Genomic DNA, 15,622 nt, shown 5'->3' with positions numbered 1-15,622 from the left:
GGATAGTATTAGAAAGTGGCTGCTGTAGGATATGGGGAGCAACCAAAACGTTCTAAAGCAGAGTAGGTAGTGGTAATGGGGTATTGAAGGTAGTGGCGGTGGAGATTGGGATAGGTATAGAAGACCACTTACATGCAAGATTGAGGGAGCAGGTGGAGCAATGTTTTCAGCATTCATTTGTCAGAGTTCCTCCTTGCCAATATAATTGGTCAGTATCATTTGTAATATAGATGCTCTCATACTTAGTACAGTAGTCTAGGTGTGCTTAGTGGTCCACCACCCCTAAATCACCAAAACTTGGGATAGCCAGAGCCATATTAAGTTTGTGATCAACTCAACCCCCTAACTCTTTTCCACATATATGAGCACTTGTTCCCTCCCTTTGTGACTTTTTGATTGAAGGAGTGCGTGAGGAAACGGAACTCAGGGAGGAAAAGATGGTCAGACCATTAGATGATCTTCATTCAATTAGCATTCATTTTTTTTAAGATTTTATTTATTTGAGAGAGCATGAGCAAGCAGGGGAAGGAAGGTGCAGAGGGGAAGGGAGAGGAAAGGGGAAAGAATCTCAGGCCGACTCTGCAATGAGCACAGAGCCCAGTGCAGGGCTCTATCTCATGACCCTGAGATCATGATCTGAGCTGAAACCAAGAGTTGGACACCCAACTGACTGAGCCAGCCAGGCATCCCAGCATTCATTTTTAATTAACCATTGTAATATTTTAATTTTTAAAAACTACCTTACAGAAAATATGAAAAAGAAAAAAATCCCACCATTCTCATGTTTTTATTTACTGTATACATTCCCTTCAAATAATTTTTCTATTTCTTTTTCCATATTAACAATATTTTCCATACTATCTTGAATCTGATCTTTTATTACTTAAAGCTATGAACATTTTATATGTTGTTCCTCTCTTTGTATATATTACTTTTAGTAGATAGATTACATTTCTGCTAGGGCACATATTATAATTTAATCAAAATGACTACCACTATCAGACATTTCTGTCAAACAAAATGGATCATTGTTCCAAGAAGACAAAAATCACTGGGCAGGACATTGTATATTAAAATTATTTATTATTTTCTGTATTTTCTATATTTCAAAATAGAATTGCTACCTTTTAGAAAAAGCACCAAGTTCACTATGATCCATGGATAGGGAAATAGAGCCAGTGGTCCTACTTGGAGAACAGAGCACATCTCTGGTACATTGGGAGCATTCTACCACACACATAGGCTTGCCTGGTGAAAGTCTAATTCAGCAAATACTGGGTTTTCACATCTAAGGGAAACATTCTCTTCTAGCAACACAGAGAGCACTAGCATTTTAGACCATCACATTGATTTCAGCTTTCCTCTTAGGGACCTAGGTGGGTCTTTATTTCTCACAGACAGAAAGGAATCAAATGCCTGTGTTTGAGCAAAAAACATTTACTAGTCTAGGCAGTTATCTGCACGCTTTTCTCAAAGTTTATTTCATTTTATTCCCAGGAAAATAGACTGTGGAATAGGTCAAGAAGAGACGGTGCACAGTGTCCAATGCACCCTCTTTCCATATGAACCCTTATTCAGTTTATTTTAAAATAAATTCATGCTGGGAAGGGCCACTTTCTAAAGGTGAGAAATGACAGAGACAGTAGCAGACAGTCACTTGTAGGTTCAGAAAGGAAAAAGTGATCAAAATACCCTGCCAGCTTCATTTATTAGATAATTAGCAGTTTTCTACCTATATCAATCATCAGTCAGCCAAAAAAGATGTAAGTTTCCTTTATCCAATTCCCATTTCACATGCAAAGTTTTGTATGACTCCACAGAAACAAGCCAGAACATATCTTTTCTTGTGCTGCCTGAATAAACTACATCTTCAAAGACTTGCCCTCCTTACAGAGGTTTGGGGTGACCCTGGGTACACAGTCCAAAGAGAGTTGTACTTTTGTTGAGGGAAATGGAAGAGATAAGTTTTCAAACTGAAAGCAACCTTTGAGATCATCTAGTCCAGCAATTCTCAAATGCCATCCACTTGTCAGCCTAGGTAACTACAAAGAAGAAAGGAAAGGAAAGGAAAAGCTCTTACCATTGAAGTTTTTAAAAATATGGTTTACTCTACCTCAACCCTGGAAATTCTAACGTTGGGATGATCTTAATGGGTGATTCTTCTGCTCAGCCGTGTTTGCAAAACAATAAAATATAGTCCGATTTTCTCACTTTAAATGAGAAAATGGAGGCCAAGAGAGAATGACACTCAACCAATTATTGACAGAGACAAATCAAAATTCCAAGTCCTAATTTTCCCATGCTATTACATTTTCTTCCTAAAACTATGACTACCAGCTAAGTGCCTTCTAAAACAAGTGTAGGGTTCACCAAAATAAGCTAAATGATCACTCATTTTGAGGGTAGAGCATTGCTTTCCTAAACAAAGAAGACCCCAGGGACTATTTAGCTACAGAATTCTAGCTAAAATGCCTTCTACATTTCCTGGACCTTTCCCTATTACCTCAGCACAACCTTACCTACATGAGATGAAGAACAGTAGGGGAAATTTACTTGTTTACTTAGCGAATATTTAAAAATAAGTCTACCTTGTAATATATCAGATTGTGCTAGGTTCTAGGAATATAGCTGATGAACAAAGGAGACAAAGTCCCTACCAAAATGGACCTTACAGTTTGGTGAGGTTTAAGGATCATTAATTAGGCAATTTTCTATTTAATATGGTGAGTGTTATGGTGAGTGGATTATAGGGAGTTAACCAAAATTTAAAGCTTTTATACAATTACAATAGAATAATTTTGACCAACAGGCATTTCCTATTGATTCAAAATGGTCAAAGAAAATAAAAGATATGAATATATGTATAAGTGGATATTATTATTGCAGTTCAAATCACCCAACTAGTGCCTATGGTAGAGTGAAGAAGTTGGCAAATCCTCTTCCCGAAATTACAACTATAAAAATTGTTCAAATTTTCATAAATATCCATTTCAGGGTTCTGGAAATGGACTAAAGGCAAACAACACATTGAGGAATGTTTATTCATTAAAAAGCTGCTAGAACTCTATTTAAGAACATAGGGGGGTTCCCATTCATTCCTCTCCTCCCCCAGCTCAGTCAGTGAGGTAATTTTGACAGGGGGAGGCTAGCCATGAAAAGGAAGAGTTTCACTGCCAGAGGAAGTTGACTTGATTTGGAGCAGAACGTGAAACCGCGTGTTTCCTTAGGCTATCAGTAAAAGTAGCAGTATTGGTCATCAACAGCTCTGCGGAGGCAGGCAGTAGCTCTAGTCGCCTGAAACTGCAATTCTAGTTGGGGAGGATAGTGTGACCAGAGATAATCCACAACTTCAACAGGAAGTTCTTGGAACAACAGTGTTATTAATAGCTGACTTCTCATCTGAAACTGTGGAGACGGGAAGGAAGTACAATAACATTCAAAATTCTTAAAAAAAAAAAAAAAAGTCAGTAAATAAATCTATATCCAGCAAAACTATTCTTCAAAAATGGAGACAAAATAAAAACATGCCTAGATAAACAAAGACTGAGGTATGTGGCTAGCAGTCCGGCCTTATAAGAATACTAAAGTCCTGGGCGCCTGGGTGGCTCGGTCGTTAAGCATCTGCCTTCAGCTCAGGTCATGATCCCAGGGTCCTGGGATCAAGTCCCACATCGGGCTCCCTGCTCGGCCAGAAGCCTGCTTCTCCCTCTACCACTCCCCTGCTTGTGTTCCTGCTTTCGCTGTCTCTCTCTCTCTCTCTGTCAAATAAATAAATAAAGTCTTAAAAAAAAGAATACTAAAGTCCTTCTGGATGACAGGAAATGACCAGATGTTGAGATTCTACAGAAAGAAATGAAAACCACTAACAACATGTATAAATATTTAGCCTTCTCTTAATAAGTTTAGAAGAGATAAGGTTAGAACAATTCAAAAATGGAATTTAAAAAACAATTCATTTACAGTGGCATCAGAAAGAATGAAATACTTAGCAATAAATTGAACAAAAGAAGTGCAAGTTCTATACCCTGAGAACTACAATGAATTACTGATATAAATAAAGATGATCTAAATAAATGGAAAGACACTCCATATACAAGGTTTAGAAAATTCGATATTCCAAGTCCTAGAAGGCTTTTTTTTTTTTTCCAGCTAACAACCTGATCCTAAGATTTATATGGAAATGCAAAGAACCCAGGGTAGTCAAGATAATTTTGTAGGAAAAACCCGGAGAATTTACATCACCCAATTCCAAAACCTACTACAAAGCAAACCAGGATGGTGTGGTACTAGTGTAAGGATAGAAATATATATCAATGGAATTGAGGGTTCAAAAATCCTTACATTTATGATCCATGGATGGTCAACAATGGTGCCAAGTCAATAGGGGAGAAAGTCTTTTTAACAACAACAGTAGGATATTCTTATACTACAAAAATGATTTTAGACTGGTACCTCACACTGTACAAAAAAAATTAACTCAAAATGGATCATGGGCCTAAATATAAGAGCCAAAAGTCTGGTCTGAAAATATGGATTTAAGAATTATCAAATTGGGATGAATAAGATATTGCCGCTAGAAAATCCAGGAACACTCAAATCCTGCCTCATTAACAGTACCCTGCGGAAGATAAAAGCACAAGTAACAGTAGCTGAAGAAATAACACCATTTTATGATGAACTGATCTCATTCAAATGGCCTTAAGAAGAGAGAATTTACTAGGTTTATTTTTTTTTTTAAGATTTTATTTATTTATTTGAGAGAGAGAGAATGAGAGATAGAGAGCACGAGAGGGAAGAGGGTCAGAGGGAGAAGCAGACTCCCTGCCGAGCAGGGAGCCCAATATGGGACTCGATCCCGAGACTCCAGGATCATGACCTGAGCCGAAGGTAGTCGCTTAACCAACTGAGCCACCCAGGCGCCCGAGAATTTACTAGGTTTAAATGAAAGGTTCAAGGATGGAGCTGGCTTCAGGGATACTTTGTCCTGTAGCTCAATCTCCAGGTATCTTTCCATCCATAGCTTAACATATCTCTGTGTATGAGCTCCGTTCTCAGGCAGGCTGTCCCCTTGTGATTGAAGATGGCTCCAGAAGTTCCCACACCACGTCCTCCCATCTCAAGCCCAGTGGAAAAGAACATTTCTTAACAGTCCCAGAAAAAGTATTATTAGTTTCTAATCCCCGAAACAAGCACTGTGAGCAAGACAAAACAATGATCTGATTGCCCAGACCTGGATAGGGAAAGGGTAGCTTCCCGGATGTAAACTGGGTAACTGTTTCTAGGAGAGTGAACAGGGTCATAGGAAGTAAAAACTAAAGAGTTCATTGCAACCTTATTCTAAGCTAATAAATTTCAATTTGCTTCATGCAAAATATAACTAAAAAAAAAATCCATCAGATCCAGAGAAAGAGACAGCAATAAAAAGTATATTTGATAATCAAGCTAAAGAAAGAAAAGACAGACCAATTTTTTTAAAGGACATTTATTCCCAAGTCCTGTTGCTTAAGAAAACAAGGCCCAACTAGCATGGCTGCCATAGCCCAGCAGCTATGTGGGAGAAAGAGAAAAAGACGAGGGAGAATTGGAGAGACAAAGAGTAAGGGGTGAGTCTCTAAACCATGCAGAGCGGGCCTGGGACGATGGTCCTCCCAACCACGGTGAGGAGAAAGAAGGAAGTGCAGGCAAAATCACAACAGCAGATGCTGGCTGGCCCTGGAGCAGGCCCTGGAGCAGTCAACCAGGGCAGCCGCCAGGAGAGAAGAGACAGCAAGGGGGCAGGGCCTCCTCTCGTGAATGATGGAGACGCGGTACTGAGTATTCAAGCCAGGAGAAAGGAAGAAACAAGTGAAAAGAGGCGCAGCCATGAACTGATCTTTCAGTATGCAGTGATTCTGCCTCTTTTTGTAAGGGGGCCAGTCATCAGATGAGTATTCTGTGCCTTGGAGAGGGCTAAGGAGAGCATGAAGGCCACCCCCTCCCAGATACCCACCAGCATGGAGTGTGTACGGGGAGGGGAGGGGAGGAGAGGGAAGAGAAGTGGTGGCAGGTAGAGATGGGTGGAGAGTAGATCCTGGGGGAACTCCCATCTTTAAGGAAAGGATAGGCTTTCTTGTCCTTCACTGGTTGGGTTTTTTGTTTTATTTATTTGAGAGGCACAGAGATAGCGAGAGAGAGCATAAGCAGGAAGGAGGGGGAGACGCAGACTCCCCGCTGAGCAGAGAGCCCGATGCAGGGCTCAATCCCAATCCCCTGGTTTCATGACCTGAACCAAAGGCAGATGCTTACCCAACTGAGCCCCCCGGGGTTCCTGTCCCTCACAGGTTTTGTTGGCTTCAGTTTTCAGGGTCTCTAAAGGTTAGTGGCAGGCTGGACACAGGCTTGTCCCTTAATTACTGATTAGTGAACAGCAAGGGTCCTGAGCTTGCCCTGGAAGCCCATGGAGGAGATCCGGTAAGGGATAAGACTGGAGATGGACTAGCCTTTACAGCTAATACAGAACACTAGTTACATTTTCTGGGTTTGAGAGGAAGTATTTTCCTTTTTCAGATCTGGTTTAGCCATTACAAACCTCTTAATAATGTAAAACTTTGAGAAAGTTACCAATTCTTGCCAGAATCCTTGACACAGTTTTTTCAAGTTAGCAGGTACTGTGAGGTGCTGGAAGAAGAGCAGCAGTGCGAACAGAAAGGTACCCCCTCTCAGATGGGGCAGAAGCGTCCGAGACTAAGGAGTTAGCACTAGCAGGGAGAGAAAGCCTATCAGAGGAGAGGCATCTGGACTGCTTTTCCTGAGCGGACTAGAAAGGCCCAGGGCAGGCTGCCCCAAAATGGGCCCTTTTGACATGAAGAGTATTCTGAGCCAAAGGAATCAATACCCTCTGAGCTGAGGGCACCTGGGTGGCTCAGGGGTTAAGCGTCTGCCTTCAGGTCAAGTCATGATCCCAGACTCAGGGGATCAAGCCCTGCGTCGGGCTCCCTGCTCAGCGGAGAGTCTGTTTCTCCCTCTGCTCCTCACCCCGGTCATGCTCTCTCTCTCAAATAAATAAATAAAATCTTTAAAAAAAGATCTTATGGGCTCAAGAGAAACCTTTGCCCCCCACTTAACTACATAGAAGAATGAAATCAGGGGTCCTTCTCAGAATGAGGGTTATTAACAGAGATAAATATTATCTGAATGACCCATCTGTATGGCAGGACAAACATCCGATTACCAAACATCTGCTCTTATCACCCTGTGAAGTACATTCCTTTCCTCTGAAGTCCCAGACTCCTACCCCCTTCTCCTTAGTTCAGGATGACATACAGACCTCATTTTGCCTGACTGTCTTTAGAAATTCCATCTGTGTGGATTCCCATACACAAGCTATTAAATTTTATTTTCTCCTGCTAATCTGTCTCATGTCAATTTGATTCTTAGTCCAGCTACAATGACCTTTGAGGGGACAGGAATTCTTGCTCCCTGACAAGACACAGTGTCTGACCTAGAGAGAACAGACTGGGAATGAAAACTGATTGCTTTTTGAATCCAGAGTCAATTACCTGTAAACAGATCATACTGGCCTTTGGGGGGCAAATCTTGTGTTGAAATCCGGGAACAAATTATTTTAAAGATAGGAAGTCATGGTGAAAAGAAACCGTTGGGGGAGGAAATCATTTCTTAAAACCCCAAATCACTCACACCTTTTGCCAGGCATTGTTATAGCGTATCCATGTATATAATCTATACATAGATTATCTCACTTAGTTCCCTTTAAGATCCTACAAAAAAAGGGGCTATCGATAATATTCCTACTTCACAGAAAGCCAAAGCACAGAGAAACTATGTAGCTTATCAAAGGTCACAGAGCTAGGTAGAGATGAGCCAGGATTCGAACCCAGGAAGTCCTGGTTTTGGAGTCAAAACCTAAAACCACTGTGTCAACCAAAGGTGAGGTTGGCTTAGGGGCTTATACCAAACCTCCCATCACAGTGGCTGTGGACTCTCCTCTCCCAGCAACTCTTCTCCCGGCTGAATACAGAGTTTGAGTAGCTTGGAGCAGCTCACCTGAGCATGACAGACTTCTGGAGAAGCTCTGCGGGGTGAGGTGGGGAGAGAGAGAGAGATGATCCCAGCTTTTCAAGAATAGGATGCATTTCACACAGGGCACCAGGAAATCAGGCCTACGTCTTCCTCTCAAGATCAGTTTTCCCCTCACTGAGCACACTTAGGAGAAAATGAATTCTGCCCATTGAAAAAGGGCAGACTGTAATGAAAAACAACTTTAAAGACACTTCAGCACATAAAGTCTTTGAGCTACATCACTGACAATGGTTTATAAGTTTATTTTCAATTTGCAGTTAATGCTGAGCAGACATTTTGGGAAGTGTGGCAGTAACTCAGGATGTGCGCTGCGGCATCCTCTGCTGAGTGCCATAGGTATGGGAGCCGATTGTCACAGACGCATCATCCGCAAACTGGCCAGCCAGGAGAGTTTTCCAAATTATTTTCCTCGTCATTTTTGCTAAGTCTACAATTCTAAGAAAGCAAATTTCTTGGCAAGGACTTTTTTTCCCCCCTGAAGAAAAAAGTCTACTTTGAGCAGAGCAAAGAAAGCACAGGTTTCAAGTCCATATTTGAATCCTAGCCCTGGCACATGCTAATCAGCAGCCTTGAGCAAGTTATGCAAACCCTCTGAACCTGACTTCCTTATAACAAGGGGCAAAGATTTCATTTATAAAATGGGGCTCGGGGTGCGGAATTAAAAGAGATAATAGCCATTGTCTCCTTATGCTATATAAAAACAGGATTTTTTGGTTCACTATTGTGTCCCCAGTATTTAGCATATCGATGGCACATAATAGGTGCTTAATAAATAGGTGTTGAGCGAATGAATGTGTGAATAACACTATCCTTTGAAACTGACATTTAGGGACATATCAGAGCTACTTTCTTCTTTATTTCTCCCAAAGGACACAGTGAGCTCTCCCTCTCAGCCTGTGTTCCTTTCTAAGGGCATTACTTCCCATGACTATTTACATGTCTATTATCCTAGGAATTTCTTCAAATTTGGGGGCAGGGGAGGGGGGTTATTTTGTCTCCTGCATCCATGTCTTCTGCTTCATTGACTTATTCCCTTGTTTTGTAATAAATCATTTTCACTGAGCCTCCTAGAAAAGACAAATTGAAGTTAAATTTTTTAGTACTTTCATTTCTAACATGTCATTATCCTAGCCTGCTATTGATAATTAATAGCATTGGTATAGAATTCGAGTCTGAAAACTTTTCCCCTTGGAATTTTAAGACAATTCTCCAGTGTCTCCTATAATCTGGTATTGCTTAATAAAGAAAATTTGGGAAATGTGGGGAAGTGTAAGAAAGACTGAAAGCAACAGTAATCCTACTACTCAGAGATAACCCTGTTCACATTGTGATATATAACTTGCTAGGACACACACACACACACACACACACACACACACACACACACACACACACAGGCTACATTGTGTATATAGTTTCACATCTTGGTTTTGTTTAATTTTATGTCATGCTGTCCTCATGTCATCATGTATAATGTTGCTTTTAAGGCCCTTTTCAACCCTAAGGATTAATGATTCTATGACTTGTTAAGAAAAGACTGTGACATATGGATGGATTCAGTAAAAGTAGCAGACAGTTTAGGAGTGGTTTCATTGATACAAGCATGAAATAGAACTGTGCAAAGGAGGGTAAGGTTAACTGCCTGCCAAGTGCTTTTCCTTTAGGGACACAGAAGCTTCTCAGTGAGTATAGGGGAATCAAAGACATATTACAGATGAGGCTCAATAAATCATCTGAGTATAACCTACAGTCAGGAAAAGCATGGTAGGATGGAGAAAAGGGCTGAGCAGGGCCTCCTGGGAAGAACATCCTGTGCAGCCTTTAGGATGAAAGGGGACCATATATAAGCAAAGTGCTCAAGGCCCCAAATGGGAGACAGGCGACCAGTGCCAATTTCAAAAGCTTGCAATTAAAGATGACAAGCAATGAGAGCACACGTTTGCCTAACTGAACACACAAAGTCTCCGGCACCGTAAGAGCACATCGCCTACGTGAGGTTCAAAAAGAAATGGAGAGAAGTAAAGAAGAGGTAAAGGAAAATAGAGCAAGTAGCTAGGGATGGAAACATGGTATGCAGAGACAAGGGCTCCAGCTGAGGACAGAAACAAGAGGCCTCATACAGCAAAGATATCTTCATGGTGCAGACTTCTGGGTTGTGACTGCGGCACCAAAAACACCCTTCTCATATTTTCCACTGCAGTAAAAATAAAGGGTTACAATGAGTTGTGGCAGTATTGAAAATCAGACATAAATATCAACAATAAGATGCTCTGAAAGGAATTTCTACTAGGCAAAGCCCAGATGAGGCCATGTGGTTAAAATTACAGTGGCAAGCAAATACTTCAGCATATGAGACGCAGCTCGTCTGTACAGGAGGGTGGGAGAGGGGAGTGGAGGAAATGAGAGAGACTCCTCCCCATCTCTCTTGTCCCGTGTGGGTCCTGACCTCAAAGACGTAAGTCCTAAGATGGAGAGTAAAGCATGCGCGTGTGCACACACGTGTGCACGTTTATAGGAACCTCGGGGATACCTCTTTCCCCATACACTCATAGATACTGTATAGTGCACAGAGAACATGGTAAAAGCAAACAGGCGGTGGATGACGTTGTCACATGTGATCAGGCTTCAAGCAGGGATATAAACAGGAAGCTTCATGGAGTAAGGTACTCTGGGAATTGTATTTGTCATGTTTCCGCTTGAACTGTCGGAGAAAATTCAAGAGTAAATGTTCAGACAACTTCTAATATGAAAGGACAAATTGCTTTCTACGAATCGGAAGAGCAGGAAGCAATAGACAACCCTCCCTTAGTTCCAGAGAGCTGCATTAGATCACGTCTGTCAGAGTGGGCACTGGCTAGTCCTCACAAGTCAACATCTCCCAGGGAGTCTCCATGTGGAAGGCAAGGGAGCCATTATTCCCAGCCGGCTGTACTGACAGATTTATCTTCTACGGGATGTAAAACCTAAAAGAAGCGAAAAGGTGCCACAGATTTGAAGAGGGGAGGGGAAATCTTTCATAGAAAACAAAAGAAAAAATTAGAAAGCACTTATGGAAATACCTTGCTTTATTGTGCTTTGCAGATATTGCATTGGATCACACAGTGTTTCACATTGTTGTGGCAAACCCGTATACATCAAGTCAACTCTGTAGACGCCACTTTCCCAACAGCGTTTGCTCACATCGTGTCTCTGTGCCACATTTTGGTAATTCTCACAATTTTTCCAACTTTTTCATTATTGTTATCTTTGTTATGCTGACCTGTGATCAGTGATGTTACTACTGCATTGGTTTGGGGGCACTGCAAACCACACCCTTATAAGACAGCGAAGCTAATCGATACATGTTTTGTGTGTTCTGACCGCCCCACCCACTGAACATTCCCCTGTCTCCCTCCCTGTCCTCAGGCTTCCCTATTCCCTGAAACACAACAATATGGAAAGAGGCCCATTACTAACCCTACAATGGCTTCTAAGTACTCAAGTGAAAGGAAGAGTTGCACGTCTCTCACTTTAAATCAAAAGCTAGAAATGATTAAGCTTAGTAAGGAAGGTGTGTTGAAAATGGTCACAGTCCCAAAGCTAAGCCTCTTATACCAAGTTGTGAATGCAAAGGAAAAGTGATTAAAGGAAATTAAAAGGGCTACTCCAGTGAACGCATGAATATTAAGAAAGCAAAACAACCTTATTGCTGATAGGGAGAAAGTTTTAGTGGTCTGGATAGAAGATCAAACCCATCACCACATTCCCATAAGCCAAAGCCTAGTCCAGAGCAAGACCATAACTCTCTTCAATTCTCTGAAGGCTGAGAGAGGTGAGCAAATTGCAGAAGAAAAGTTGGAAGCTAGCAGAGTTGGTTCCTGAAGTTTAAGGAAAGAAGCCAGCTCTATAACATATAAGAGCAAGGGGAAGCAGCAAGTGCTGATGTAGAAGCTGCAGTAAGTGATCCAGAAGATCTAGCTAAGATAATTAAAGAAGGTAGATACACTAAACAACAGATTTTCAATGTGGACAAAACAGCCTTCTTAGAATATGCCGTCTAGGACTTTCATAGCGAGAAAGGAAAAGTGAGGGCCTTTGAAGCTTCAAAGCTTCAAAGGACAGGCTGGCTCTCTCATTAGCAGCTGGTGACTTTAAGTTGAAGCCAATGCTCACTTACCAGTTGGAAAATCCTAGGGCTCTTAAGAATTATTCTAAATCCACTCTGCCTGTGCTCTATAAATGGAACAACAAAGCCTAGATAACAGCACATCTATTTACAACATGGTTTACAGAATATTTTAAGCCTACTATTGAGAACTGTTCAGAAAAGAAGATTCCTTTCAAAATATTACTGCTCCTTGACAATGTACTTAGTTACCCAAGAGCTCTGATGAAGATGAGACAATGAGATTAATGTGGTTTTCATGTCGGCTAACACGGCATCCATTCTACAGCCCAAGGATCGAGGAGTTAATTCAACTTTTGAGGTTTATTATTTAAGAAAAACATTTCATAAGGCTATAGCTTCCATGTATAGTGATTCCTCTGATGGATCTGGGCAAAGTAAATTGAAAACCTTTTGGAAAACTTCACCAGAAGATGAGTGATTCACAGGAAGCAGTCAAAAGATCAACATTAAGAGGCTGGAAGAAATTGATTCCAACCCATGGAGGACTCTGAGGGTTTCAAGACTTCAACGAAGGAAGTAGCTGCAGATGTGGTGGAAATAGCAAGAGAACTAGAAGTATAGCCTGAGGGTGGACAGAATTGCTGCAAGGTCAGGATAACTTGAGCAGACGAGGAGTTGCTTCTTGTGGATGAGCAAAGAAGTTGGTTTCTCGAGATAGCATCTACTCCTGATGAAGTTGCTGTGAAGACTGTTGAAATGACAACAAAGGACTTAGAATATTACATACATTTAGTTGATAAAGCAGGGTCGGCGTTTGAGAGAATTGATTCTAATTTGAAAGAAGTTCTGTGAGATGCTATCAAAGAGCACCACATGCTGCAGAGAAATCATGAAAGGAAGATATAGCCTACAGCGCAGTGTAAACATAACTTTTACATGCACTGGAAAGCCAAAAAATTTGACTCGCTTTATTGCAATATTCACTTTATTGCAGTGGTCTGTAACTAAATCTGCAGTATCTCCAAGTTGTGCCTGTACTTTGTGTTTTCCTATGTGTTTTTATGAATCAAGAGATGATAGAGAAAATAAGCTCAAATATAGAATTATTTGAAATGATTAGCCTTAAAAAAAGGGTCATATAACGCACACACACATACACACACACACCAAGACACAAAGTATAATAGTATATTAAAATCTACAATGAAATTACTAAAGAGCAGAGGTGGTATTAGAAAATTAGGAATCAATGATTTGAAAGAATGTGAGGGAAGAAGATAAACTGAAGTCTTTGGATAAGAAATATTTCATAGAGAGCGGCCAAGGGCTACAGAAGTGACATATGAAGGACAGTGCTTCTGAAAAATAGCCAGGAGGAGTTGAAGCAGAACATGAGAGCAGGGAACCTTGGTGGCTAAGAACATGGGCCCTTACATCAACAGGCGTAGATTCAAACGGATTAGGTTGAAAAAATTGTTCAACTATTTAAATCTTGGGATTATCATCTATAAAATGGGAACACTGATCATAACTACTTGATATGGTGGTTTTGGGAGTTAAAGCTTTGTGCGAGACACCAAGGAAGAATTCCAAAATAGCTAAATTTGTGGGGAAAAAAAATCCTTACCTAGGCATGTCTTGATTTGTGTTTAATTTCAAGAGTGGTTTTTGTTCTCTTGTATTTTCTATTTTCTGATTAGTAATGGTAGTTTTGGGTTTGTTTCGTTTCGTTTCTTGGATGAAGGAAAAGAGGAATCCCACAATTAGGAAAATAGAAAAATATGTTCCTTTCAAAGTAAGAATCACTCCGATTTCAGTCCTTTCCTGTGTTAAAGAGGTCATGATGTGCCAATATTCACGGGGATTTCCTTTTTTTCATCTGTATCTAAATTTAATTCAGGAAATGAATAAATACTTAGATTTTTAGAGAAACTATTCAAGTTTGATTATTTTGTTCCCAGTCCCTTCCTCAGCCCACTCCATAACCACTATATCCCACTAGTGCTATAACAAATGACCACAAACTTAGCACAGTAAAACAATGCAAATTTATTACCTTACAGTTCTACAGGTCAGAAGTTCTACCCAGGTCTCATTGGGCTAAAATCAAGGTGTTGGAAAGTCTGCATATCTTCTGCAAATTCTCGAGAAGCATTTGTCTCCTTGCCTCTTCCAGCTTCTAGAGGCTCCTGCATCCTCGGCCTACAGCCTCCTGCCTCCTCCTTCAAAGCCAGCAACAGTAGGTAGCGTCTTTCTGATATCACATCACTCTAATTTCCTCCCCTGCCTCTCTCTTCCCCTTTTGAGAGCCCTTGTGATGATAAGGAACTCACAAGATAATCCAGAATAACCTCTCTATCTTAAATTCAGCTGATTAGTAACCTTAATTCCCCCTTGCCATGTAAAGTAACATATTCACAGGTTCCAGATAATCAGGGTGAGGACATCTTTGCAGGGGGGGGGGGGTGGAGGGGGAGGATTATTCTGCCTACCACAGCCAATAAACAGGCTTTATCATTAAAAAGAAACATTTTTGAACACTGAGAATGGAGCCTCCAAGAGGGCCTTCCTTCCCCGTCAGATACACAACCTCCTCTACTAAGAAGTAAGAGCCTGATTTGGGGGCCATATATGTCAACATCATCTACTCACTGTTTTGGTTTGTTTTTGTTTGTTTTTTTAATGAATTAGTAATACATTCTCATAGTTGAAAAAGAGAAGATTTTAAAAAGTATCTAGTGAAAAATATCCCTCCTAATGCTGGTTCCCACATCTGTCTGTTCAAAACTTCTACCCACTTACAACTCTATTGACACATTCCTGTGTATACTGTATTGTTTGTGCATATTCAAGCAATTACAGATACATCTAAATTTTTTGACCCATTTTTTTAACCTCATAGTTTCTATACTCTGTACCATATCTTCCTTATTGTGGTAAAAACATATGCCATAACATTTACCATCTTAGCCAGTTTCTAAGTATACAGGTTAGAAGTGTTAGGTACAGTCACATTATTGTGCAACCCATCTCCAGAACTTTTCATCTGGTAAAACTGAAACCCTGTACCCATTAAACAACAACTACCCATTCCCCCTTTCTCTAGTCCCAGGCGACTACCATTCTACTTTCTGTTTCTATGAATTTGACTACTCTAAGTATCTCATATAAGTAGAATCGGTATTTGTTTCTTTGTGACTGGCTTATTTCGTTTAGCATACTGCTCTCAAGGTTCATCCATGCTGTAGTATGTGTCAGAATTTTTCTTCCTTTTAAGGCTGAATAATATTCTATTGTATGTATACACATACCACCACATTTTGTTTATCCATTTATCCCTGGAGGGATACTTGGGTTGCTTCCACCTGTTGGCTGTTGTGAATAGTGCTATTATGAACATGGATGTACAATGTACCATGATGTTTTCATGTTATC

The sequence above is a fragment of the Eumetopias jubatus genome, unplaced genomic scaffold (genome assembly GCF_037043125.1).
Source record: "Eumetopias jubatus isolate StellerSeaLion01/CBP00866 unplaced genomic scaffold, mEumJub1_p1.0 scaffold_3, whole genome shotgun sequence".
Taxonomy (NCBI): Eukaryota; Metazoa; Chordata; class Mammalia; order Carnivora; family Otariidae; genus Eumetopias; species Eumetopias jubatus.
The sequence above is the reverse complement of the archived record's forward strand: the minus strand, read 5'-3'. Positions refer to the sequence as shown.